The following is a 27,277-nucleotide window of genomic DNA, read 5'->3' as shown; positions in this document are numbered from 1 at the left end:
GTTCTCCAAATTTCCCTTGAAAACAATATCTATTTCAATTTTCCCAGACACAGCATCAAAAGACTTCAACCAGAAATATTTAAAGCTAGGTACTTTTTCATTTTGGGGTCTTCTGACCTTCTTCCCTTGGCTAGAAAGTCAATTACAATTTTGCACTTCAACTTGAAGTAAGCTCCTTACAAACAGAGGATAAAATCAGAGTATTTTTCCCTTACCAGAGGCAAAGTCTAAAGTCACTTTGTAATAGCTAAGTCAGCCAGACTCAAGGAGTCTAGTGGCTTATAAACAAACTATTAACTGTTCTTAACTACATATCAACAAAGCATGTTTATTTCTGTAGTAGAAGTTCTAGTCTACCAAGCAAATTAAAGAAACCTAGGAAGACTGGAATAAAAGATATTTGAAAACACTGGAAAACTCAAAATCAGTCTTTGAAAAAATCTGTAAACATGAATGAAAGGTGATTCATCTATACGGTGTAAAGGTACCTACAGCATATATTTGAAAGGAATCTTAATATAGTGGGTGTTGCGGTGGGAGGAGAGTTTTAGGTTCCAATCCAAACTAAACTACTTACTAGTTATGTGACCTTGAGCAATTAACTGACACTCATTCCTCACCTGTGAAATGGGGAAAAAGCATTCCTACCACACAGAATTATCCTGAGAATTAAATGAAATAATTTATATAAAGTACTTCCAGTACATATTACATAATCAATAGATACACATAATAATGATTGTTAACATGTATTATGTCCAATGCTAGGCACTATACTTTATATTCATCATCTCATTTAAAACTCAAAAACCTGGGGGGAGGGGGGTCCTATTATTATTCCCATTTTACACATGAGAAAACTACGGCTTGAAAAGTTAAATATTTTCTTCAACATTACACAGATAATTAAGTGGCAGAAAAGAGTCTTAACCACTTTGATACTGTGCTTTACAATAACAACTTTCTCATTATACCTTCACAACAATCTCAAAAGTATACAGGATAGGCATGATATTCATTTCCTGTAGCATATGGCAACAAACTCAAGAAATGCCTATGATCACACAACTAATAAAGCCAGAATTTGAGCCTAGGTCTTATTGCTCAAACCAGAGTTCAATCTATAAGACTATGTGGCTCTCTATATTATGGTAATAATTCTATAAACACTGTGAATGAAGAACTCCTTCCAGAAGAAAACAAGAGAGGTTATATTTAATAAACAGATGATACATGACCTATGTTAATACTTCCTCCCAATGGCTGTCAACAGTCAAATTTACCAGAAGTTAAAATATAGATTTACTGGGCTTCCCTGGTGGCGCAGTGGTTGAGAATCTGCCTGCCAATGCAGGGGACACGGGTTTGAGCCCTGGTCTGGGAAGATCCCACATGCCGCGGAGCAGCTGGGCCTGTGAGCCACAATTACTGAGCCTACGTGTCTGGAGCCTGTGCTCCGCAACAAGAGAGGCCACGATAGTGAGAGGCCCGCGCACCGCGATGAAGAGTGGCCCCCACTTGCCGCAACTAGAGAAAGCCCTCGCACAGAAACGAAGACCCAACACAGCCATAAATAAATAAATAAAATTAAAAAATATATATATAGATTTACTTAAGAATATCAATAACAACATTACCCTACTTACATGAAGTCTGTGAGAATATCCCAGTGCTAATCAAACGCAGAAGATATTTTGACAGGTCCATTACTGTTTTCTGCATATGCTTCTTGTTTAATGAATGACATCATTTAACAGAGAACTAGAAGAGAGTTTTATACTTCTTTGTAAGTCATTCAGTCTCTCCTGCAAACTCATTCCCTCTCTCTGTTCATGAAGAGGGAAAAGATTTCCATCTTTGGAAAGGTGTGAAGACTGAAGACAAGACAGCGCCTAAGGCTTGATACGAAAAGTGCCCTTCATTGTATTTATCTCCTATTTGTCTCCTAGAATAGAAAACTTAAGAGAAGCAAGCCAATTAAATAGTTAATATTGACACAACATGATCAAACAAATGATCTGTAAGATCAAAATTAAAATTGCTTCTTCTATAATTACCTATAGTTTGACTGGATTTTAGTCATGACAGTATTTTTAAATATTTAAAAGAAACAGCTACTTATTTTTTAACCAAAAGGGGTATGAGCAAATATGGTCATCTGATTCATGACAAAGGTAAAACTATAGTACAGTGGGGAAAGAAAGGTTTTCTTTAATAGATTACAGAGGGTCAACTAGATATCCATATGGAATAAAATGTGATTTGACTACTACCTCATGCCATACACAAAAATCAATTCAGACAGACTACGGATCTAAATGGGAAAGGTAAAAAACTTTTTTAAACTTTTTAGAAAAATTTAAAAACTTCTTAGCACGAGAACAGCTTCATCATCTTGGAACAGGCAAAGATTTTCTTGAACAGGTCATAGAAAGCAGCATTTGAAAAAATGGACTGGGAATTTCCTGACGGTCCAGTGGTTAGGACTGCTTCCATTGCAGGGGGCACTGGGTCGATCCCTGGTTGGGGAACTAAGATCCCCATCGTGTTGCGGCCAAAAAAAAAACAAAAAAAGAAAAGAAAGAAAAGAAAAAAGAAAAAAAATGGATCAACTGGATTATGTTACAATTTTAGAACTTCTGTTCAGCAAAAGATACCATTAAGAGAATGAAAAGGCAATCCAGAGTGGGAAGAGATATTTGCAATGTATATTTCAATCAAAAAAGGACTCATGTTCTAATATATTTTAAAAATTCCTATAAACCAATAAGAACAAGATACACACCTAATATTTTTCAAACAGGCAAAGATTTGACCACACAAAAAATGAAAGCCAATTAGCCAATAAACATGAAATGATGCTCTACTTCATTATTCATCAAGGAAACAAAAATCAAAACCATCTGACTATGATTTTTTAAAAAGGCAAAACAAAAATTGACAAGAGGGAATTCCCTGGCGGTTCAGTGGTTCAGACTCTGGCGCTTTCATTGCCAAGGGCCCGGGTTCAATACCTGGTCGGGAAACTAAGATCCCACAAGCCAACACCACGGCAAAAAAAAAAAAAAAAAAAATTGACCAAGAATGTGGAGCAACCAGGACTCTGATACACTACTGGCAAGAGTGTAAACTGATATAACCACTCTGGAAAACTGTCAATATCTACAGTTCAATAAATATACACCATCTGACCCAATCATTTCAATCCTAGGTATACAGCCAATAGAAATGCATACACATGGGGGAAAAAAGGGAAATGCATGCATATGTTCATCTAAAGACATGTATAAGAACGTTCATAGCAGCACTATTTGTAACTACCTAAATGCCCATCAACAATAGATATATAACTTGTTGATTATTCACACAATGAAATAGTATACAACAATGAAAATAAGCTAAAAGTTCATGCAACAATAAAAAGCTCATAAGCATAATGTTTAGCCAAATAAGACAGACACAAAGGAGTACATACTGTATGTTTCCATTTATATAAAGTTCAAGAACAGGTAAAACTAATGTGTGTTGATACAGTTGATTTAAACATGGCTGACCCCATCTACATGTATATATGTATATGTACACACACACACACACACACAGAGCATATGACGCAAGCAGCACCAATCACAGTTCCTCCATGAGATCTGTTTATATGGCTAATGAAATAGCCTAACAGATAGGATTTTTCTCTAGAGTAGCAAAAAATAAGGTTGAAACTCCCCGTGGCCAAGCAAAAGAAGGAAAAAGAGCCCTAAAGGGCCATCATTTAAACAGTTTGATTTAGTTCTGCCTGAAGCGAGATAAACAATCTGAACTTTTCAACTTCATAAGTCAAAAATATTCCCTTGACTGATGACTTTCAACAAATGAAATGCGAATGCATCTATACATCATTCTGAGGTCCAAACTAGCTTGGTTGTTCATGGAACAGACTAGTTTGGAAATGATTCTTGGACTAGCAAGACTGATTCATTTCAAGATACATTAACTGAGCACGTTATGTTACTATGCACTTACCATCATTAAGATAAAATCTCAGCTCTGTACAATGGTTCACCTTCAGTAAACATTTGCAACGTAAGTATTAATAATTCAGCAAGGCCTATGTGAAATGTCTGATGTAAAGATCCCTCTTTTAACTTCAATTTGTATAAATGTCTTCCTTTCAGTAATATTCCTCACTAAAACTATCTTTCAGAGCTGCCTAGCTGTACATAACATTTTGAAAATGGTTACAAATAATTACGCTTGTAAGTGCTTTTTTAAAATATTAAAAACAAGTCTTACACATATTGTAAATCCACTATACTTCAGTTTTTAAAAGTCTTATATTTATAATGATTTTAAATTCAAATTCTGCAATGCTCTAGAATGGTTATGAATTTATCAATTAGTTAAATTTAGAGAAAAAGCTAAATTTCCATTAATTTTATTCAGTGATTTTTATCTTTAAGGATGTTATGTAATGTCAGTTTCTTTAAAAGCCAGTCACAGGTAACAAATGATTACTTAACCCTTTCTAAAAGACATGTTCCATCTGTCCTAAGATTTCTCAATGGTTTTGGTCAACACAACAATCAAGGACCAACAATGAAGACTAGGAAAAGTCTTCTAACACAACATTTTTAATCAACTATATGCCAATATAAAATTAAATTTTTTTTAAAAGACTAGGAAAAATCTTAAAAGCAAATAAAAAAATCAACAGGAGACAAACTAAGGTAAAGCGTCATATTGAATCAGGACATTTTACCATTCTTCTCTCAGGACAGAGTCCTCCCAGAAATATTTTTTGATATCATCATCAAGGGCTGAATATCAAAATGCAAAACCCTTGAAATCTTATCAGATCTCTAGTAATTCCTCTAAGTTCTTGAATTTTTTCTGTCAATTATCTCAGAGAGGACAAAAAAATTTTACCAGTATACTAATCCACCTCTAAGTGGATGCTCCACCACCTCTAAGAATCTATAGAGGTTAAGGAGTTCCCAAGCTAGTTTTGATATTTCAAAAACCTAAAACTGCCATAACAAGTCTCATATAGTTGATTCTCATTATTCACAGTAGTTATGTTCCATAAAGTTGCCACAAAACACTGAATTAGCCAATACTGAACCCTTTCTCCCAAGGGAAATGCAGAGTTAAGTTCCTGCAAGCCTCTGGTCACATTTTCATCATCTGATCAATACATAACCTTGTTTTATGCATGTTTCTGTTTAAATACACCTTATTTAATATATATTGTTGATTCATTAACATTGAACTTAACAGCCAACAGCACTGTAACTAGTACTAAAATGAAACTTGTCTAACACATATTTTCTATTTTCTCTGTAAGATACATCACAACCTTACTGCACTTAGGAACACTAGACAGCACTTCAGCACGACACTTGGAGGTCACTTTAAACAGCAAAATCTCACCCCAAAAAACACAAAAATGTGAAAGACATGGCACTAAACAGACCATGAAAAGAACACTGTTTACAGTATGCGAGCTGAAAGAAGGCAGGTCATGACCTTGTTCAACCTCAGTTACGAACATGTGCCTTGGGCAACTCAAATTTTTCACCACTCTGCAGGTCTGTGAATGACCATGAAAGCTCCAGGAGTATTGATTTTGGTGTTACAAATAAATTTTAGCAAGTAGGTGAATTCATAAATTCAAAACCTGCATATAATGAAAATCAACCATATTTACATTCTTATCAGTCTACCTGTTTCTTGACTTGAAAGTTATATGGACACGTTAGTTATCTCAGTGCTGATCATAAGTATTAATAATGAAATTTTTTTAGTAAAAACCTTTGAAAATATAGATTAGAGGGGAAATAATAAATGAGACGTTTTATAGGGAAAGAGTTGGGAACTGTTATCCAGAAAATACACATACCTAAAAAACACATAGAAGATAATTATATCTTAATTCTATTTTTCTGGCTAAGAAAGTTTAATGTGCTAATATAATTGACCTAAACTAGGATCATGTGTTTAGAACACATGATACTGCAAAAACATGGTAAAGCATTCTCACAAGCATAGAGCACAGTATACAACTGCAGGCTTCTGGACTTCAATTTACTGTTACATCAGTGTGGAACACTTTTCTGGTTAATTCCCTCACTTCTTTCAGTCCTCTGCTCAGATATCACTGTATCAGGCTTCCCTGATCACCTACATATGATATTCCCTGATAGCCACTCCTTGCCTCCACAGAACCACAATCTCCATCCCCTTTACCCTACTTCCAGTTTTTTTGACAGCACTTATCACCATCTGAGATATGTTTAAATCATATGAAACTTCTAGTTAATAGGTCAAAAATGATCAAATAACAGCCTTTTAATAAGGTTCAATGGAATATTTGCTTGCTACCTCCCACAACTTAAATATAATCTCCACTAGAAGGACTTTGTCTGTTTTCTTCTCTTTTATAATCCAGAGCCTAGTCAGAGCTTGATGTCCAATACTATTTGTTAAATGAATAATTACTATACAATCATTATTAGACACATCCTTAATATAAAGTACAAATATAGCTTAACCCATTTCAACAACCACTTAATATACTAGTGTATTCCTTTCCATTCCTATTTATATGTGCATTTTTAAAGTCAAAATTCACATTCATATTCTTAATTTTACATCCTGCCTCACACACACTTAACATGTCACATGGTTAAGTCTTAAAATTGTTAATGGATATAGAAAAACCTTGTAAGTAGTCCCTAATTCAACCATATCCATTCTGTTAGGACATTTAGACTACTTCTTATATTTTATTATTGATTATAAATAACCCTTTGATGAATGTCCTTGTACATTCTGTACATTTCTGCATCCCTGACTACTTGTTTAAAACAGACTTATCGGGTCCTAGGATGTGAACTTTTTTAGGGTTGTGATGAACACCGTCAAGTTGCTTTTAAGATAAAGCTTTTATATTTTTATATTTTATACTTGTTAATATAAAGCTGCATATATTAAAACTTCTAAATTTAAGGTGACTACAAAACAATGCATTAAAATATCCTTATTAAGCATATTTTATATAGAAAGGTGGCTTATACTACAATAATTTGCTATCACTTGATGTAGCTTTAAGTGTTTTAATGTTACTAATGAAAGACGATTTTAGATTTAGGCTAACCAATTTATTATTCCATTTAATGTTTTCTAATAAACCTAATCAACTTTTTTAAATTTTAAAAAAGTTTAATCTGATATTCTGATTTAAAAAATAAAAAACTGGGCTTCCCTGGTGGTGCAGTGGTTGAGAATCTGCCTGCTAGTGCAGGGGACACGGGTTCGCGCCCTGGTCTGGGAGGATCCCACATGCTGCGGAGCGACTGGGCCCGTGAGCCACAACTACTGAGCCTGCGCGTCTGGAGCCTGTGCTCCGCAACAAGAGAGGCCACGATGGTGAGAGGCCCGCGCACCGCGATGAGGAGTGGCCCCCGCTTGCCGCAACTAGAGAAAGCCCTAGCACAGAAACGAAGACCCAACATAGCAATCAATCAATCAATAAATAAATCTTTAAAAAAAATAAAAATAAAAAAAATAAAAAAAAATAAATAAAAAACTGCATTTCAAAGAAAGTGTGTGGCAGTGAAGAAGGTCTAAGATTTTTTTTTTTTTTCCAATTCCTGCACATCTTGGAGAAAAAACAAAAAACTGAAGATGGCGTGTCATAAATATGGCAGAAATCAATAAAGGTTAAAAGGGACACTTGCTAGAAGTTCTGTGAAGGTGTTCTGATATTCTGCTCAAGGCTACAGAATGGTTATAAATACTGATTCTAAGGTATTTCAATTTACCTAAGGAACATTTTCTTATCTGAAAAACCACTGAGTAACTTGACATTGAGGCAGCAACGTTTACCAGAGAAACACATAGGTGCCGAATGCCAAATGGCTGATTATCAGAACTTCAGACTAAACATATCTCTCAGGAACCACTGCCAAAGGCCAGTTCACTCCATTGTTTTGAGGTCACGGCCCAACTGCCCACTGTTAAGAAACCCCAGTGTAAAAGATTATTTACCAAGGAACACAGGACATCGGGGGGGTAAAAAAAAGATGGGAAGTGTCATCAAGCTTCCCTACTAAAAGACAGAGTTTTACGCTGTTCTCCTTTATCACGTCTAATTTCTGGTTTTAATATCAAACGCTTATCTCTAAAGTCTTTTTATCTTTTTTTTTCTTGTCCTGCCTATTTCCCTATTACCTGTTGGTTTCAAGTGAGAGAAATCCAAACTCAAACGGGTATAAGCAAACAAAGAAAATTACTGACTTAGTAACTGAATGACCCAGGGGTAGATTTAGCTGAGGTACAGGGATTCGATGTCATTAAAATCCAGTTTTTATTCCACTTTTAGCTCCATTTTTGGATATTTAACATTCAAACATATTTATTATCTACTTTGTTTTAGATGTTGTGGAAGCAGTGGAAATAAGACAGGTAAGGAAGGTCCCTACTTTTATTGAGTTTACACTCCAGTAACAGTAAAGTCTTGAGATTCACTCTGATTGGACTAACTTCAGTCATGTGCTCATCTCTCATGAACCAATCACTTGGCCAGTGGTGAGCTGATCCGGCTTTAGCCTGGATAATATACTCCACCCCTAGGACTAGGGATGAGCCTACACTGGATCACATTAATGTCCTTTATCTTTTTATACCTCTCTTTCTACAATAATACCCCTTTTCCCAATCAGTATGTTCATCAAAATCTTATAGAAAACACCTAAATTGGATATTCCAAATTAAACCCTGCTTTATAACTAAACCACTTCTGATGATTTTATTTTTCACTAAAAAAAGTTTTATCTTTATCCAGAAGAAATGAATTAATGTAATTTTTGTTCTTTTCTCCAGAAATGTCAGCATAAACTTCACCATACAGAGCTATGAAATTTTCTATAAATCGATGGAAAAGTTAGCGCAGACTCACATTTTAAACTAATCATACAAATATAAAAGATAATCTTTTCCCTAGAAGTGAAAGGATAAAACTTTTATGATTCTATGATTTCATAACAAAAGTAGTAAAAACATTTAGGTTTACAATCTTTCGAAAATTAACATTATGTGATATCATTTACATAAAGTTCAAATCAGAGAAACTAATCTATACTATCAGAAGTCAAGATAAAGGTTACCCTTGGCATGGGGAAGTAGAAAGTGATTGAAAGGAGGTACTGCTGGGACTTCCCTGGTGGTCCAGTGGGTAAGACTCCATGCTTCCAGTGCAGGGGCCTGGGTTCAATCCCTAGTCAGGGAACTAGATCCCATATGCTGCAACTAAGACCTGGTGCAGCCATGTATATATATATTTTTTTTTTTTTTTCTTTTTTCTTTTTTGGAAGGGAGGGAGGGAGGAAGAAAAGAAAGAAAGGAGGTACTGCTAATGTTCTGTTTCTTGATCTAGTTGCTGGTTCAGTTTCTGGATATTCACTGACCTTTATACTTAATGATGATGTGTTTTTCATATTTATGTTATACCGCAACAAAAAGGTTTTGAAAAAGTTTATTACATTTGAAATTAACACTCCTATATACAAGAAGCTAGAAGAATAAACTTACAGTAGAGATATATCAATAGGGACCAATAATAATGAAGAGGCACATTTCATTTTCTAGCAGGTAAAGGTATGCCTCTTAAGTAACAGGCCACAATTACTTCTATCCCATTATTTTAGAGCCCAACTATCGTTCTTCTTCCCTTCCCTTTATACTATCATTATGACCAAATCCAAGTTTCCAATCATTCTGGGCTAATCTCCATTTCTTCCAATTTATATCGAGCAATAGCTGTTCCAACAGGAACCACACATTTATGAACACACAATATAAACAAAACATATATTTTTCATTTATAAAAACTTTTCTGGGATAATTCAGGAGCTCAAATTCCATATGTACTCTAAGTGCATTTGCCACCCTAATTTGTCATCAATAAATTGAGCATTAATTGTTTTAACTCTAAAAAAAAAAAAAAAAATCGCTGGATCCCCTCATAAAAATCACTCAGAAAAGCATGCAGTTAACAATGGCACACATACAAAAAGCAAACTTCCAATGCAATGATTGAAAACACCCTCATGTTATTCAGCCCTGAAGACACACCCTAACAGCTTTTTTGACACTTAGAGGAAAATGAATATGGACTTTATATTTAGATATTTGGTAACAAACTACAATTATCTGAGGAGAGATTTTCTCTTGTATAAAAGAGGAAAGCATACCAATCTTAATATTGATAATTATCATATGAATAAAATGAGATCATTGTAGAATGTTGTCAGTTTCCTTTATCCAATTCAGGGGAGTTTCTAAACTCACAAGATATCCCCTTCTCCGTTTTTGAGCAGTTCAAAGAGGTAACAGGGTATTTTTAAACATGATGCAAAAAAAAAAAACCTTTTAATTACCTTTATTGGAGAAGAGAGTTACAAATATGTCAGGGTGGAAAAATGCAATACACACTGCAGTGACTGGAATTGAAGGTATCAGTACATATAGCCTGAATCTAAACAAAAGGAAACATCAGAAGCACAAATTGAGGTACATTCAACAAAATAACGGGCCTAAACTCTTCAAAAATGCCAAGGTCAAGAAATTTGAGGAACTGTTCCAGATTAAAGGAGACTAGAAAGACAGGATAATTAAATACAACGCATGATCCTTGATTTTAAAGCGATGAAAGTAATTATTAGGATAACTGACAAAATTTGATTATGGACTATAAATTAGATATTATATTAACGTTAAATTTCCTGATTTTGATCATTGTAACTGTGATTTTTTAAAAGAATATCCCAGTTAAGGAAAAAAGTCTGGCAGTATACCTGGATCTAGTTCCATTCTATGAAACTTCATTACAGCCCTTCATTACCTGAAAATAGCTGCCACCTCCCGTTCTCCACCCATTCCAACCAAGTCATCCCTTCTCCACAGTAAGCACTCCAAACTCCTTCAAAGGTTCTCAGACACTTCATCATCATCTGGTTACCCTCCTCTTGACACATTCAATTTTTCATTTACTGTTCTTAAAATGCAGCTTCTAGAAGCAAGGCCAACATTGTAAACACGTTCTAACCAACATGGAATACATATTACGGTATATCCCTTATGATGGACATAATCCCATTAATACAACCTGGTACCTCATTTGTTTTGTTTTGTTCTTTTTTAAACAACTCACACTGTTGGATCTCTGAGATTATGCAAAACCAAACTCCTAAAATTGTCTATCAAATCCAGCTAGTTCTTCCCCCAGTTGCAAAGGTTTCTCTTCTCAGTGGCCACACCATTTAAATCCCCCTGAAGCTTTTAATCAAGTCATCACTTCTCTCCTTCCTTTGAAACTCCCATCTTTGACCTGCATTTCCTTCTAGATTTCCTCCTACCTCTGAGATAAATTTTCTAAGGCTTTTCCCCTCCATTTTCTCATGCAATGTGACTCCTCTCTGCTCCCTACAAAATGTATATGTCCCACCCTTTCTAACCCTCTCTCCATAGGTGAAGTCAAACTCTTTCAGATAAATTTAATCTATAAACAGTTTTATATTTCTAGCCCCAACCAACACCAAAAACTTCAGACTGGCATATTCTGAGCTCTCCATCTAGATATCCCAATAGTTGTATTCAACAAGTACAAATCTCTAGTCATTTTCTTTCTACCTCCAAAAAACTATCTCCTCCCTATGTCAACAATCTAAAGGACATATATCTAATCACCCAAACTAAAAAACTTTGAGACATCTTAACTCTTTCCTTTTCCCATCAGTATACAATCAATAAACCCTACTTCTTCTACTTCTGAAATGTCCTGAAAAAAACTTTCTACTCTTTCTGTCCTATTGTTATTGCTCCAGGTCAGGCCATCATCACCCCATTTAAATAACTGTAATAGCCTAATTAATCTCCTACTCCAATGTATTATTTATCTGTTCACAAATATATGTCTTAATAAACAGAGCCCTGGCTGATTTTTCAGTCCCCTCATTAGAAAAAAAAAAAAAAAGAACAAACAAAACACCACAATGACTTTCTCCCATCTTCAATTCCTAGAAAACTTTTCTTCCTCAAAACCCAATTCAATGATCCATCAGAATTAAATGCTTTCTCTTTTGTTCCCATAACACTTAAATCTTCTATCACAGAATTTACAATGTATAGTTTGATGTGTGTATATTCCTTACTTGATTACAGGCTCCTTGAGGGAACAGTGCAATTCATGTTTTATTCTCTAGTACAATTCCTTAAAATTGGTGAACTGAATAGAATTCTACTCAGAGAACTTTTTCAATCGAATTCCATACTTTTTCAGAAATTCTTCACTTTTAAGTAACTCACACTATAGGTTCCTGCCTGTGACTGCAGACAAAATTTTGAAAGCTGTTTTTAGTCATGTATCCTTGCCAGTTGAGGTGTTCAGAAAATAAGCACAACTGTATATTTATGCAAAGTATTAATAAAAATGTTAAAATAGACAAGGACAAAAAAAGCCTTTTTAGATACATCTCTTAAGTTTGACATAAATCCCTCTGTACCAGTATTTAAGAAAGGTTATTTTACGCCTATTAATGTAATGGTCTTAATGCTGATGAACTAGCCTATTTCTCTACCTTACCTCCAAGGACTGGAAAATGATTTCAAAAACTACTGTTTTTTTTAAAAAAAATAAGACTTTGTCGTTTCTCATCTTCTGGCATACTCTGATTCACCACAAATTAACAAAAGCTATCAACATCTCTCTCAGTTCCCTTGTGTCATTTAAATGATCTAAAACCTGTGGCATTAGCCAAATAGGTAGAAAATGAATTCTTGGAATCCAATCAAGGGGTGAAACAACCTGAGTGGGGTTTACAGAACTTTATCAGGCAATGGAATTAAAAGGCAGTTACAAAAAGCCTTAAACTTGAATGGAGAAGAAACCAAAGGGCATTGGAGTTCCACTGTTATCATAGGGACGATTTTTGTTAAAGGTTCAATGTGTCCGTGTACAGAATGAGAAAAACCACCTGGACAAAGGCAGCTTCCGAAGCCGATCAATGTCAGGCTGATAATCAGCCAGTCAAGAGATGGTAACTGGTCTGTGTTCATCAACTGTGTCACAGAAATTTCAACTTGCTTGAGACAACAGAACTATTCCCTTAAGTAAGTGACTTTCTGCCAAGGTGATTTAGAATTAAATACTACTAAAATTTAAGTATTATATATCAAACCCACAATATTAATATTTCCATGTTAAGTTTACAACTACGTATTTTTTCTTTAAGCTTTTATAGTGTTTAAGAGAACTTTAACATTATAGAATCTGACAGTCTTATAATTCTAAATTTAAAATAGTAACTGACCTCAGTCTTAGGACATTAAGTTTAAAGGTATAAAGTACTTGGTTTGGTTAATAAGCAATATTGGAATGCTTAAGAGAAATTATGACTGACTATATTTATAAGTTCCACTTATTAATTTTAAAGGAGTTTTAAGTATCCGGGAAAGTCCTGCTTGTTGAAATTTTACATTTACTCTGTAAGGTATATAAAGTGCTAAAAAAAATAAAATAAAATCCAGTATAATTAATGTGTAAATATAAGGAATGTAATGAAGTTAAGCAGCAGTAGTAGTGCTACTAACAGCCAACAGTCAAAGAGCATTTTCCTAGTGCTCAACATTGTTCCAAGTACTTTACAATATAAAGTCATTCATTCAACAAATAATCACTGAGCATACACCATGAAGCTCTGAGAATTAAATCAGTGAACATAAATCAGTGAATTATGAAAACATAATTTCAACCTTCGTGGATCTCATATTTTAATGAGAAGAGGCAAACAATAAATATCAAATATGATAATTACTGTGAAGAAAAATAAACCAGGGAAACTGAAAGGAGGAAGTGCTCTTTTAGATGGTATGAAGAGGGTCACACCAGTAAGCATCATTCACAGGGAAGTTATGTAAATGATGCCCCTTGGAAACTCCTTCATCAGGGAAAACCTCTCTAGACCAAGTGACATTTGAACCTAAGAAATGAGGGAACAAGGCATGCAAATATATAAGTGTATTACAGAAAAAGAAAACAAGTACAAAAGCCATTTTACCTGGAAAGGGTGTTTTAAGGGAGATTTAATCTCTTCAACGAGAATTACTAAGATATAGTAATCAAAGGGTCATCCCCCCACCCAGGAAAACAAAAATATTCTTAGTTTATATGAAACTTGCTAAATTTATTAATAGAGTAATAAAATATATAAGTTGAACTTAAAAGACAAGTTTTTTAATTTGTTAACTACTCAATATTATTTTACCAAAACTTGTAAATGGTCTTCCTTACACCCAAAAACAGTCACAGATATCAAGAAACAATGATGCTTCATTGCTCTAAGTAATTCATTAGAACTAGAGATCTAAATTTATTTAATGAAACTAGATGCTCTTTACCACATAACAATCATGGAATAGTCTCCTCTTTAAACAAGGCTGTCTCCCTTCCAGTATGAAAGTCATTTTCCTAGATGTAAAAGAAGTAAAACAGGATTTGAGTAGTTGTCATTATTTAATATCTCCCCAATGAATGGGCCTCTTTCTTCCTTACTTATCTTGCTGAGTTTAGCTTAAAGCCCTCCTTTGTTGGCTTAAGCATTTTTTGCAAACTTTAACTCATTCAGAGCTCTAGCCTCCCCATACTCCTACTGACACATTTTAGTATTAACCATCAGTTATAAACCATTAGTAATGCAGGTATTCTTGATACGTTTTCTTTTGAAGTTTATTAGAAATTACCTATGTGAAAGTCACAATATTTTCTCTGGATGACTCATGCATTTTTCTCCCCTCAGTGGAAACTTTTTGTAATTTTAATACATGTTCCATTTTTTTAAATAACATGTTTCATTTTTAAGTGCCTTCTATCAATATTGTCTACATCATCTGTGGTCATTACCAATCTTTTTTCTGACCTTTCTGAAACTTGCTTTTCTGTGAATTCCTACCTAATAATTTAAAATCCAAAGTGACACAGTCTCTAACTTTTGATTCCCATGATTTCCATTTCTATCTAGGAGACAAAGAACAGTATTTTGGAAAGCATGGACTTTGAAATCAGACAGATAGATATTTGTCACTTACTAGCCGTGTAACAAACGTCTCTGAGTCTCCATTTCGACATCAATAAAGAACAGATTTAATGAGCACCTATTTTATATCAAGTGCCTTATATACTCTACATGTAAGTAGAAAGTATGTATCATTTATATTGAGGAAAACAAGAGCTTAGATATAAGCAATTTTCTTAAAGTCACAGAGTTTCTAAGTGCTAGAGCCAGGATTTAAATCCAGGTCTGATTCCAAGCCTGTGTTCTTTTTGCTACAACACAAAGAGGAGACTATAAAATGGGTCCACTTGCCCAAAACAAATGTTCAATAATAGTTAATTCCACACTGTTCTTCCTTGTTGGTCGGAATCAATTTCATACCAGCATTTCTCTTCCACATTCAGGAGACTAAACTGCCAGCGAATAATATATCAAAAGCTCTGATAATCTTTATTGTTAATGTATTGTTTAATTAATCCACTTAATTAAAAGTAAAAATTCTATTACATTATGCCACGTAATTTTCAGACATTTTTGTGTTAAAAGAGCCTTATATGCAATCATAAAAACCCAGGGTTAGAGAGACAAAAAGTCAGGTGGCTGAACTACCTTATTCAGCATAATGTGCTACTCATCCTCAAAATTCTTAAAACAATGTAGCGAAAAAGGGTTTTTTAAAAAAAAAAAACTGTCATTCTTGTGAGGTGTTCAGATCAAGACAACAGAAATGCTTACCATAGTTTTCCAGAAACCAAGCAACCACCAAACAGAACTCTGTATTTGTCAATATCATCATGGAACTATTATCTTCTCTTTCTCTTCTCCTCATTCTCTCTTCATACATTAGATTGTGACTAGCCAATTAAGTGAATGAAAGAATGTTTCCTAGGCCCAAACACTACCATTCACATCACTTTGAATCCTGCCAATCAGTTAATTGATCAGAGTGAACAGAAACTAAGAGCTAGAATAGTATTTTTTTTTCCATTTCTTAAAAGTAAGTTAAAAAAAGGTTTATGGATTAACATTTATACACAGGTTTTTACTACTAATAATGTAAGTATGGTACTATATTGAAGGACTTCTAAAATGCACCAGCTGACTTTTTAAAAATCTATAATAAGCTGAAAGTGAGACTGACAAAAAAAGAAAAAGAAATCATTTAGATTGATGGAAATGTTCTAAAACTGGACTGTGGAAATGGCTGCACAACAATGTAAATTTACTAAAAATCAATGAATTGTACACTTAAAAAATATGACTCAAATCCTCCTCAAATAATCTATTATTAATAAGGTGACCAGAATGCTTTCTTATACTATTACCTTGAAATAAATGCCATCATTTAGATTTATTATTCTGCTAATATGCATGCTTACTTGAAATGAACCCCAAGTATGGTTTCAGCACATCGGGGCCTCTAAGTACTGAACTACAACTGTGGTCCTCTTTAATAAACAAATGCAATTCTTGAATATATGAACTTATCACTGTGCAAAATTTTAAATGAAATACTAACCCGTAAGAGCTGCCTTACTACAATTGCACACAAAAGTATAAGGGAACAAAGAGTTTGGATAAATAACACCTTGATGAATAAACTTAAGTGATTTCTATTCTTAAAAACCAAAGTAATCAAATCACAGCTACTTCCAGTTGTTTCTGTATATAAAACACAATATTTTAGCAAAAACAGTCCTTGCATATAAGATCTGGAAGAAAATTCAAATGCCATTGTAAAATTTGACACACAAAAAATTCATTAGAATATATATCAATACAATGGAGCTCGAACAACACGGAAGACACATATACATGCATATAAATGGTCCTGATGATAGCATCTCAAACCCCAAAAGTAGAGTTTGAATGCTTAAGTTCATATCCTAAACCCTGCATTCAATGCCTGTGTGACACTGAGCAAGATACTTAACCTCTCTGCCTCAACTTGCTCATTTGCAGAATGAGGATAAAAGTAAACATCCCTGGACTTCCCTGGTGGCGCAGTGGTTGGGAGTCCGCCTGCCAGTGCAGGGGACATGGGTTGGAGCCTTGGTCCGGGAGGATTCCACATGCCTCAGAGCAGCTGAACCTGTGCACCACAGTTACTGAGCCTGCACTCTGGAGCCCGCGAGACACAACTGCTGAGGCGTGTGCACCTGGAGCCCGTGCTCTGAAACGGGGGAGGTCACCGCAATGAGAGGCCTGTGCATAGCAACAAAGACCCAACACATACATACATACATAAATAACATCCCTACAAGGTTGTTGTGAGGACCAAATAATAATGAATACAGTATTTACATGTATCTAGCATACAGCAAATATTCAATAATTTTAAATTAGTATTATTTTTATAATGGTAATAAAAATCATCTAGAGCAGCCCTTCACAATGTTCAATATACATTCAAACTGCCTGGGAATCTAGTTAAAATGAGACTGTTATCAAGAAGGTCTGAAATTTCCATTTCTAACAAGCTCCCAGACAGGTGTCAAGGAAGGACACTTCTGAGTTACAAGGATGGTTCTCAAGCTTTGGCACACACCAGAATCATTTGGAGGACTAGTTTAAAATAGATTTCTAGGTTTCACCCCAGAGTTTGAGAGAATTTGCACCTTTAACAGATTGCCAACTGAAATTCCCAGGACCATATCGTAAGAAATAATGCTCAAAGGTTCTCAGCTAGGATATACATCAGAAACACCTGTGGGGTTTTTGTTTGTTTTTAAATGTAGGTGCCCTTACTATACCCTAGTATTGTGTGATCTCCTAACCTACTAAACCTGAAACTCTATGAGTGGGGCCCAGCATGCAATGTTTTTAAAGAATAAAAACAAACAAAACTTCCAGGCAATTATGATGTATGCTAAAGTTTGAGAACAACTGCCTTATAGTTACAAACGAATCAAAATTTCCTTCATGAAATTTTGCTAACTATAGAAAGGAAAGTACCTACCCATAAATGTGCCTTAGGTCAAACTGGAAATTGTCCTGACTCATTCACCAAGAACAGCATTTATTCAAATTTAGTGGTAACTCTATAACCTTTACAAAAGTCAATTACTTTCTCCTTCACTCTTCATGAGATGTTCTCCTATGACATGATGCCCAAAGTCAAACATTTAAAATATCCAGGCAAAAAAAAAAAAAAATTTTTTTTTTTGAAATTAGTCTCAATTTTTGCATAACGTTTAATTTCCACAAAAGCTCAGCAAATGAAAGAGCACTGGGGTACAAAATGTAGATACATGTTACTCTTAAATTATACTTGAACAAAACATCAAATTTTGACAGCTACAGGCCATTTATAATATTCTGGTCCTAATAATTACTGAGTGACAGCAAGCAAAATTCGTTTATAAAGGAAATTAAGTGTATCTCCCAGGCTAACTGTGGGACTTAAATGAAAGAAAAATTATGTGCAGGAACACAGTAATAAATCTTTCCTATGCCTTCCTTTACAATTAAGAAAGTGAAATGGAGGGGTAGAAAAGAAAGTACAAAGGGAGAATTTCTCATAAGAAAGTTACACTTAACACTTGAAGCCAGCCTGAAAGGAGTTGCTAACTAGGTATAGCTGACTCTCAATTTTTTAGTAGCCTATAATTTGATCTATAATCTGTATACCACAATGTTATACCCTTAATAAATACAAAATAAATATTTTAAAAGTAAAATGACTTAACCTGAGACTTTTTATGAGAGGGGAGGGAAGGGGTGGGGTGGGTACTCACGACATTCTTTGAAATAACAGCGGATACTACAGGGTAGCTGTCATAAAAATTTGAATGGGAATCACTGCTTGAAAGGAATTCAAAGAATGAAAAGAAAGCTGCCAACTCATACGATAAAAGTCCAAAAAGCCATTAACTTGTCAGGAATGCTATACCAAAGTTTTCAAAACAAAATTTTTAAGTAGGAGGAAAAAAAAAAAAAGGTGAGGTACTCTTGAAGGCCATCAATGACAGAAATTAAAAGCATCCTGTTTGCCCAAACAACATAAAACACAAACAGGGTCTACCACACAATCTGAAAGCAAAGAAGGTGGTTCTTTGATGTCCCCTTCTAGAGTTCCTGAAAACTATGAATACCATGAGAAAAATGTCTAAGTGCTGAGATGTCCAGGTATAAACTAGATCAAGTTCTAGGATTTCTCAAGTTACTCATATCAAAACAGGATAACAATGCATTAATGTTTATAAAGGAAGTTAAAGTTCAAAACCAGACAAAATTATTCTATGGTACTAGAAATCAAAATAGTGATTTCTCATGGGCGTGGGGAGTTAATGACCACAATACAGCACAAGACAGTTTCCGGGGTTTTGATAATGTTCTACTTCTCAGTAATAATTACACAGGTTTGTTCACATTGTGAAAATTCACTGAACTGTACACTTAGGAGAACTTTCTGTGTGTATTAATATGCTAATCATATTTACATTTTTTAAGTGGGGGAGGAGGAAATTTCTCCCTCAGGAAATGAAACGTATTACTGCAAAAGCAACATTAAAAATTTTTAGGGACTTCCCTGGTAGTGCAGTGGTTAAGAATCCGCCTGCCAATGCAGGGGACTCAGGTTCAAGCCCTGGTCCAGGAAGATCCAACATGCCGCGGAGCAACTAAGCCCGTGCGCCACAACTACTGAGCCTGCACTCTAGAGCCCACGAGCCACAACTACTGAGCCCACGTGCCACAACTACTGAAGCCCACACACCTGGAGCCCGTGCTCCGCAACAAGAGAAGCCACCGCCATGAGAAGCCCACGCACCACAATGAAGAGCAGCCCCCCCTCGCCACAACTAGAGAAAGCCCATGCATAGCAACAAAGACCCAGCACAGCCAAAAATAAATAAATAAATTTATTTTAAAAAAAAATTTAGCGGAGACGATTCAGATTAAGAATTACAGGTTTGGGGGCTTCCCTGGTGGCGCAGTGGTTGAGAATCTGCCTGCTAATGCAGGGGACGCGGGTTCGAGCCCTGGTCTGGGAAGATCCCACGTGCCGCGGAGCGGCTGGGCCCGTGAGCCACAACTACTGAGCCTGCGTGTCTGGAGCCTGTGCTCCGCAACAGGAGAGGCCATGATAGTGAGAGGCCCGCGCACCGCGATGAAGAGTGGCCCCCACTTGCCACAACTAGAGAAAGCCCTTGCACAGAAACGAAGACCCAACACAGCCCAAAAAATTAATTAATTAATTATTATTTTTTTTTTTTAAAAAAAGAAGAATTACAGGTTTGGGGTGGGGAGTAGAGAGTTAATATAGAGAAGTATTACAAAGCTCCTCAAGGGCTTTCAGTAGATAAATCCCACAAACATACATACACACACCTTTTTCAGGAGGAAAAAATCTTGGTACCTCCCTCTATAATACAGCCAAGCTAAATTTCACTCTATTTATGAAACACATAAATCTGCTTTTAATGGGGAAGTGTATATGAGCTGCAGTATCTACTTTCCTTAAACTTCTGTCCAATTTTTAAAAAAAGTTATTCGTAAGGAGGTAAGTAAATGCCAGAACACAATTAGCAACTGCTATTCCTGGACCACTTCAGTGCCCTTTTGAAAAATAAACTCACCCCTTAGAGGGTAGCAGAATTCTAGTAGAAATAAAAGATATAAATTATGCTCCAATCCCTATAAATCTAATCCCAATCCAAGGTAAAAGGAAATTTCATCACACCTGGTTCCTCATCTGCAATTCTCTTTATGTAACACCCAAGCACAGGACATACGTGTTTTCAAATATTTATTACATTTTCATACTCACAAAGTTAATCTGGTTTTTCTTCCTAGCAATTATGTAACCACACCAGTCTGTAGCCAACAGAAAGTGTTCGTCAATATTTAATAAAGTAATAGCTTGGAACATAACAGTTTTAAAGTGTAAGTAAGTATAAATATCTCACTTTTTAAAAAATTATTTTATTGTCTTGAATAATTATTTCATAAAGGAAAAAACAAACCACACCTTCGTAAACAATAAGAACTTTAAACATTTAAAAAGCTCTCCTTGGCATGGATGCCCTCACTAATGCTCACATAGAATTTCTCAGATTCATTATTTAATTTCAGTAAATGCACAACACTGTCGCCATTCTTAACAGCTGAAAAACAAAGGAATTGTGATTCTGGAACTTGAGTCCTAGAACTGCTAACGAACACTTTTTTTTTCTAAATATTTTAGAGGGATATGATGTCAAGTTGTGTATTACTATTTAACGAGAGAAACACCTTAAGCACACATCCTAAATTGTTGATCTTAGAAGTTTATTTCTCTAATTCCACAAAATCTACCAAAGTAGTTTTTCTCTTTACAGCCTCTTGTACTGTACCTTTACATAGTTTCATATTTTATCTTTTCAAGAAAGGAGAAACTGCTTCATTTAATCCTACTTAATTCTGGTATATGGGAAAATAATATTTCAAATTTTGGTTGACAAAAGGAATTATAAAACATTGTTTTGTACAAAATGAGCTTTTATTATCCTCAAATTATAAAGTGCTTTCAAAAATCGATAAGAAAACAAACACAATAAAGAGACCAGGGCAAAAGATATTAAACATGTAGTAAGAATCATCTAAAAAACAATACTAATTTTTTTTAAGTTTGGGATTAAAAATAAGCAATATAAGATATAAACATTTAAAATGTAAAAATGAAACACGCAAAACAAAGAAAAATTATTTAATAAATAGACTTGAGACAATTACCGATTTGCAGGAAAACATTTACATTCTCATACCAATGCCAGAGGAGATAAAAAGTTAAATTTATTTAAATCTAACTTAGAAAAACTAAAATAAATAGTATTAAGATCAGTATTATTTATTTATTACATTTCTAGAGAAGGAAGAATTTCATAAGATCAGAAATAAAACAAAATTAGGCCAATGATTTGATTATATTAATTTTAAAATTCTGTTTATCTGAAAAACTCACAAAAGAAATACACCTATTAAGCATGTTTCACCCCAGTAGTAATCTAAGAAAAAAAATGTTATAATACGGCTTATCCCCTATTACATTTTTATAAACAATACTTAATGTTGATGTATAGAGCCAACAGCCACTCCAACGTGAATATAAACTGATCCTTTTGACAAATATCGTGACAGTTTTAAGAGCCTTTAAAATGTACCTAAAAATTATACCTGTAATATACTAGAAGATAATATTATATATAAGAAACACCTTATATATAAATGTTCTTCACACTCTTATGCAAAAAACTAGAACAGGAGAATGATATACATCTACACATGGAACATCATACAAGCACTTATAATTATGGTTAAGAATACTCATTGTGAGAATGGGAAAATGTTACCTAACATTAGGTTAAAATCAGGACATGAAATTAAATATGTTTTATCTGTAAACATGTAAAAGATATGTTTTTAAATAATGGAAGAAATACATCAAATTTTTAATATGGTTATATTAATTCCCAAGATTCAAAATCCTCAAACCAGCCATCAAAATCATTAAAACACACAAAAATATACACACTTAATACCTAAATCAAGTGCTATATACCATCACTCTACCACTGAAGGGTGGTTTAAATTAACATTAAGGTTTAAATTAACATATTAAAAGAGACTGAAAAGGCAAGCAAAGCAACAAACAAAATCTACTACAAAAAGAAACATTTCTCACCTCAGGACATTCAGCTGTGCTAAGGATGGAGACTCACTATCAGGATTCAGAACTATACAACTGATTGACAGACAGGTCATTTACTAATTCTAATTATCTGCTCTGAAAATTCCTTCATCAACAAACGTGCTTGTCTTTAGCCAATTGGTTAATTATTACTGATATCAAATATTAAATGTAATAGAGTCTTACTTGGGAGGCAACTCCTTGAAATATTAAATAAGGAAATAAGTAGATAAAAGCAATAAAATAAAGAAAATTCCATACACAGCAGCCCCATTTTTTTGGGGGTATCAGATGAGTTCTGTTAAGTGAATTTTCTAGAAAACTGAAACAAATTTATTAAAAAGCTTTGAAAACGTTTACCCTTATAAGAATCTTCTAAAAAGACACCAATTTCTTAATTCCTTAAACACAGTACATACAGTAAAAGTTTATTTATGATTAAGATCATCATTGTGACAGACCATGTACTATACTACTCCACAACACTGTGATTCCCTCAGAAGTTAATGATTATAGGACTGTATGTCTCCATGTAATGGCCTTAAAACACTATCCTTTTATAGTTCCATATACTTTTTAATAGCCTTGAAATAAGATGACATTTCAGTTGTCAGTGTGCCTAACTCCAATGGCCAACCTTGCAAATTGTAATCTGTGGGCTGAAATATCAGATAACCAACCCTGTTGGGGCTGCAAAATGTTAAGTTATTTACTCCAGTTAGTAGTTTCTGAATAAAGCTCATAGGCTTATTATACTTGGTTACAGTTATTTTGAAGCCTCAGGATCTCTGCTGTTTGAAATGACTAAAATCACAATCACTCAAAAAATGTTTAATTACTAACTGCAACTTACACATATTCTGGAGTTCCAAAATAATAATAACTGAATAGTTTGATAGTCTCCTCAAAGTTACTCAACTCACTTGTCTCTGACCAGAGAAAAATTACCTACGTAAGTTGAGAAATAACAGATGAAAAGAAAAAGAAGGAAAGAAGTGAGAAGGACAAGTTCAAATGAAATAGCAAAGTCCATACTGCATGGTTCTAGAAGGCAAGACTTAGGACTTCGGGAAATATATACACATAGTGTTTTTTAAAGTATAATTACAGTGGTTATCACGGTATTAACTATAGAAAACCGCACTATAGTGTATACCACATATATATTAAATAGTACTATAAAAATCAAGACTGGGAATTCCCTCGTGGTCCAGTGGTTAGGACTCCGCGCTTTCACTGTTGAGGCCAAAAAAACAAAAAAAAACAAAACAAAAAACATGCAAAGACTTCCAGCAAATATTCCTTGTACTTAAACTGACAATGAATTTTCATATGAAATGGCAGATTGTTTAAAAAGCGCCTGCACGTACTTTCATTGATATTTCTGGTCAAGTAATTTCCTGCAATGTCTTGGACACTGGTTCAGTAACAGGCAGGAAATAAAATGTACATTCTTCATATAATTAATATGTAACATAGGTATTACACTATATAGTTACAAAGTTACAGGTCTATGGAAATTAGCATTGTGTCATATCTAAAGAAAAAAAATTCAAGTGAGGACATCATATTATCACTTTTGTTAATAACCTCTGATTACTGAAGCTCATTAGCTCTCATAGATCACTTCTATGACAGTAATAACTGAGAAAGAGGAAAATAAAATTTCCTGGTTAAGTTTTACTCAAGCAAAACTCAACTCACATAAGATATATTTCTCTTGTATTTTCTCAGTATATTTCTGCCCAGTATATGGGTATTTTAGTGTCTGTAAAAGTCCGGTAATTCCTAAGATCCGCTACCAAAAACAGTTTATAAAACAAAGTTGTACGAATAAGTAACATATATCATTACAAGGATCAGATGCACATGCTAACTCTCAAGGCCCAATTCCCAAGCGAAACTTTGTAAAGTTTGCAAAGGCCATTATAGAACTGAGATCTTTTGAATCCACTGTCATTTTCACAAGCTCCTATTTCTAAAAACATAAAATAAGTAAAGAATTAACAAAGTTCCGATTAAACATCAACTTCAGTTGATTTTTTTTTTTTTTTTTTTGGGACAGGTGATATCAAGCAAATTTGGGGGTGGGCTGAAACCTGTTTAAAAAAAATTATTTAAGAGGAAAAATTTGCCTCACATACTGATTCCAAATTCTGGTCAACTCAAGTCACCCTCCCGCCATCATGAACAGACTATTTTTGGACCATGGCTCTGTCAACCTTCTACCACCCTTTCTTTTCTCTGCAACTTCTCCAATTCCATTTCAGTATCAACCTATACACACTCCCATGTCTCCTTTTCCTCTTTCCCGCATCTCACCTCTCAACACTCACTTTTATTCCCCAACATTCCTCCTTTAACTATTACAAGAGAAAACTACAGTGACCAAAACGAGTGGTCACTTTTTTTATGTGACAAGTGTGATAAATAATATTGCTGGTAGTCTGGAGGGAAAAATACAAAAAACAATCACAAAATGCTGCTTAGCAACTTTTGAGTATATGTACGTTTGTCTGTATTAACTACTGATGTGTCTTCCACTCTTCAGTTGAGAACTATTTAATTAAGCTGATAACTTTTTAAACTTCTGGAAAACTCCGATATACACACTTGGGTAACAGTTTAGAATATATAAACATATAAATATAAATGTAAACAGCACAACTATTAAATATAAAAATATAAAACTCAAGTGACAAAACACTTAAATCTTTAAATCTTATTTCACATGTACTTTATTTTTGTACAGAGCGACTAGCATACCACTCTACAGTAAAAATAATGCTATCACTCAAGCTATTTTCACAAAACTATACCACCAAAAAATCTGTACAAAAAATTTACTTTTTTAAAGCATGTATGCATGAGTCAAAAAACCACTAAATAAAAATATAAGTGAGCAGAAAAAAATTTTACTGATTGCTAATGCTGTGATAGAGTATCTTAAAACAACACCCCTCCGTTTCCTCCTCTTTGTTAAAAAGAAAAAAAAAAAAAAGGAAAATATCTGGAATAATACATAGCTACCGCTAAGAGTGTTTACAGAGATTTAGGACTGAGGGAGGCAACTTGGTAGAATGTAACAGGAAGCATTTTACCCTTTATTTTTCTCCGTACTAAGTGTAGAGCAAAATAACACGTTTGTAGTTAAAAAAAAATTATGACTGGAGTACCTAATTATCTGATTAGTTTGCGATTAATTTACCACTACGAATACTAAATAAATCCAGACTGCTCAAAAATACGAAAAAAAAAAGTATACTATAAATTCACCTTTGATAAAACATTGAAGGGTTGGAGAAAAACTAATCTTACGTCAAACTCATTTAAGGAAAAATTGAACTCAAGCTTTGATATCAAAATTTACGAAAAGAAGTTTGCTTTTAAATTTGACTTAAAACATTCCACTACTGCCTTAAATACGTAAACTAAAACAATCATCCCTGAACAACAAAGATGGCAAACTCATAACAAGAGTAATCAAAATCCTATCGGAAAAAAAAAAAACTTATCGATAATTATGGGTTAATAGGCACATACCAAAAAAATTAAAAGAATGGTTTTATTCTGACATCAGGTATTGTCAGAGATATAAAGGATCCCTCCAAATACTGCCAAAAGTTATCGTAAACACAGTTAGAGTGATGAGGAAGTTATCAATGACCAAATAAATGGGAGTAAATGATGCCCAGAGAGAAAAAACGGAATGCGTTCTATTTTAAGCGTCTGAGAAGGGGCCGTGGAGAAAGGTTCTGCAGCAGAAACAAGCGACAGAATGGTTAACAGGTCTGGAATTCTTCAGAAAATGGCAACAAGGGGAAAAACTGACAAGAACGTCTGAAAGTAAGAGGAACGGTATCCAATGGAATCATCACGTCTGTGCGAGCACGGCTCCGTACTTCCAGTGAGACGGGGGAGGAACTATCACTGAGCGGGGGAGAAGGAGCCCGGGCTGAGGGGTGGCTTCTGCAGGTGGCGAAGCGCCCGCAGGGGGGTGGGGAGGAGGATCGTGTCGCCTCAACTGGGTCAATGTATTCCCTTCAAGACTAGAGGAAGATGACGCAGCACGGATCCCGGCACCAAGAGGCACTTGCCCCCGGCCCCTCCCTCGCAACTTGCCTTGTAGAAAGAATTGCGGGTCCCAGGCCCCCGGAACCCAGGGATCCGCCATCCAGGACAACTGCTCTGCCAACAAGGTCCCGCGAGAATCGGGAGATCTCGCGATACAAACCCGCTAGCATCTCGCGAGTTTCCTCTAGAACCAACATGGCGGTACAGAGAAATCAGTACTTCGGCATTTAGAAAGGGTTTCATTTACGAAAAGAATGTGTATAACAGAGAAAGAGCAGGAAGTCTTTTCCGCCTTATATTTCTCTTCATACCCCACTAGTAGAGATGAAAAACAGCAAACAACCCTAAAACCTCCGACGACCACGGTTGCGCTACAGACACAGCAATCCTCTGCCTCAGCCAGCCTCCGAGCCTGTCACGTGGAAAC

General features: G+C 34.8%; 1 protein-coding gene and 1 long non-coding RNA gene across 10 annotated transcripts in view; one reads left to right on the top strand and one right to left on the bottom strand.

Moving 5' to 3' along the window:
* Nucleotides 1-27,277, bottom strand: part of ZZZ3 (zinc finger ZZ-type containing 3) — a 110,251-nt gene that overhangs the window by 82,271 nt on the left and 703 nt on the right. For 2 of the 9 annotated variants that reach the window (XM_082419168.1, XM_082419173.1), the window contains exon 2: nt 1,647-1,958. The exons of the other annotated variants lie outside the window; for them this stretch is intronic. The gene's annotated coding sequence lies outside the window, so the exon portion shown is untranslated. The remainder of the gene's footprint in view (nt 1-1,646; nt 1,959-27,277) is intronic. 9 annotated transcript variants of the gene reach the window in all.
* LOC309641590 lies at nt 1,966-9,376 on the top strand. The gene is made up of 2 exons (XR_014252701.1): nt 1,966-7,264; nt 7,599-9,376. It is a non-coding gene; the product is annotated as an uncharacterized lncRNA (long non-coding RNA).

Source organism: Balaenoptera physalus, assembly GCF_965194825.1.
Source record: "Balaenoptera physalus genome assembly, chromosome: 1".
In the NCBI taxonomy this organism is placed as follows: Eukaryota; Metazoa; Chordata; class Mammalia; order Artiodactyla; family Balaenopteridae; genus Balaenoptera; species Balaenoptera physalus.
Note: the sequence above shows the minus strand (reverse complement) of the source record. Positions and strands in the feature narration are given on the sequence as shown.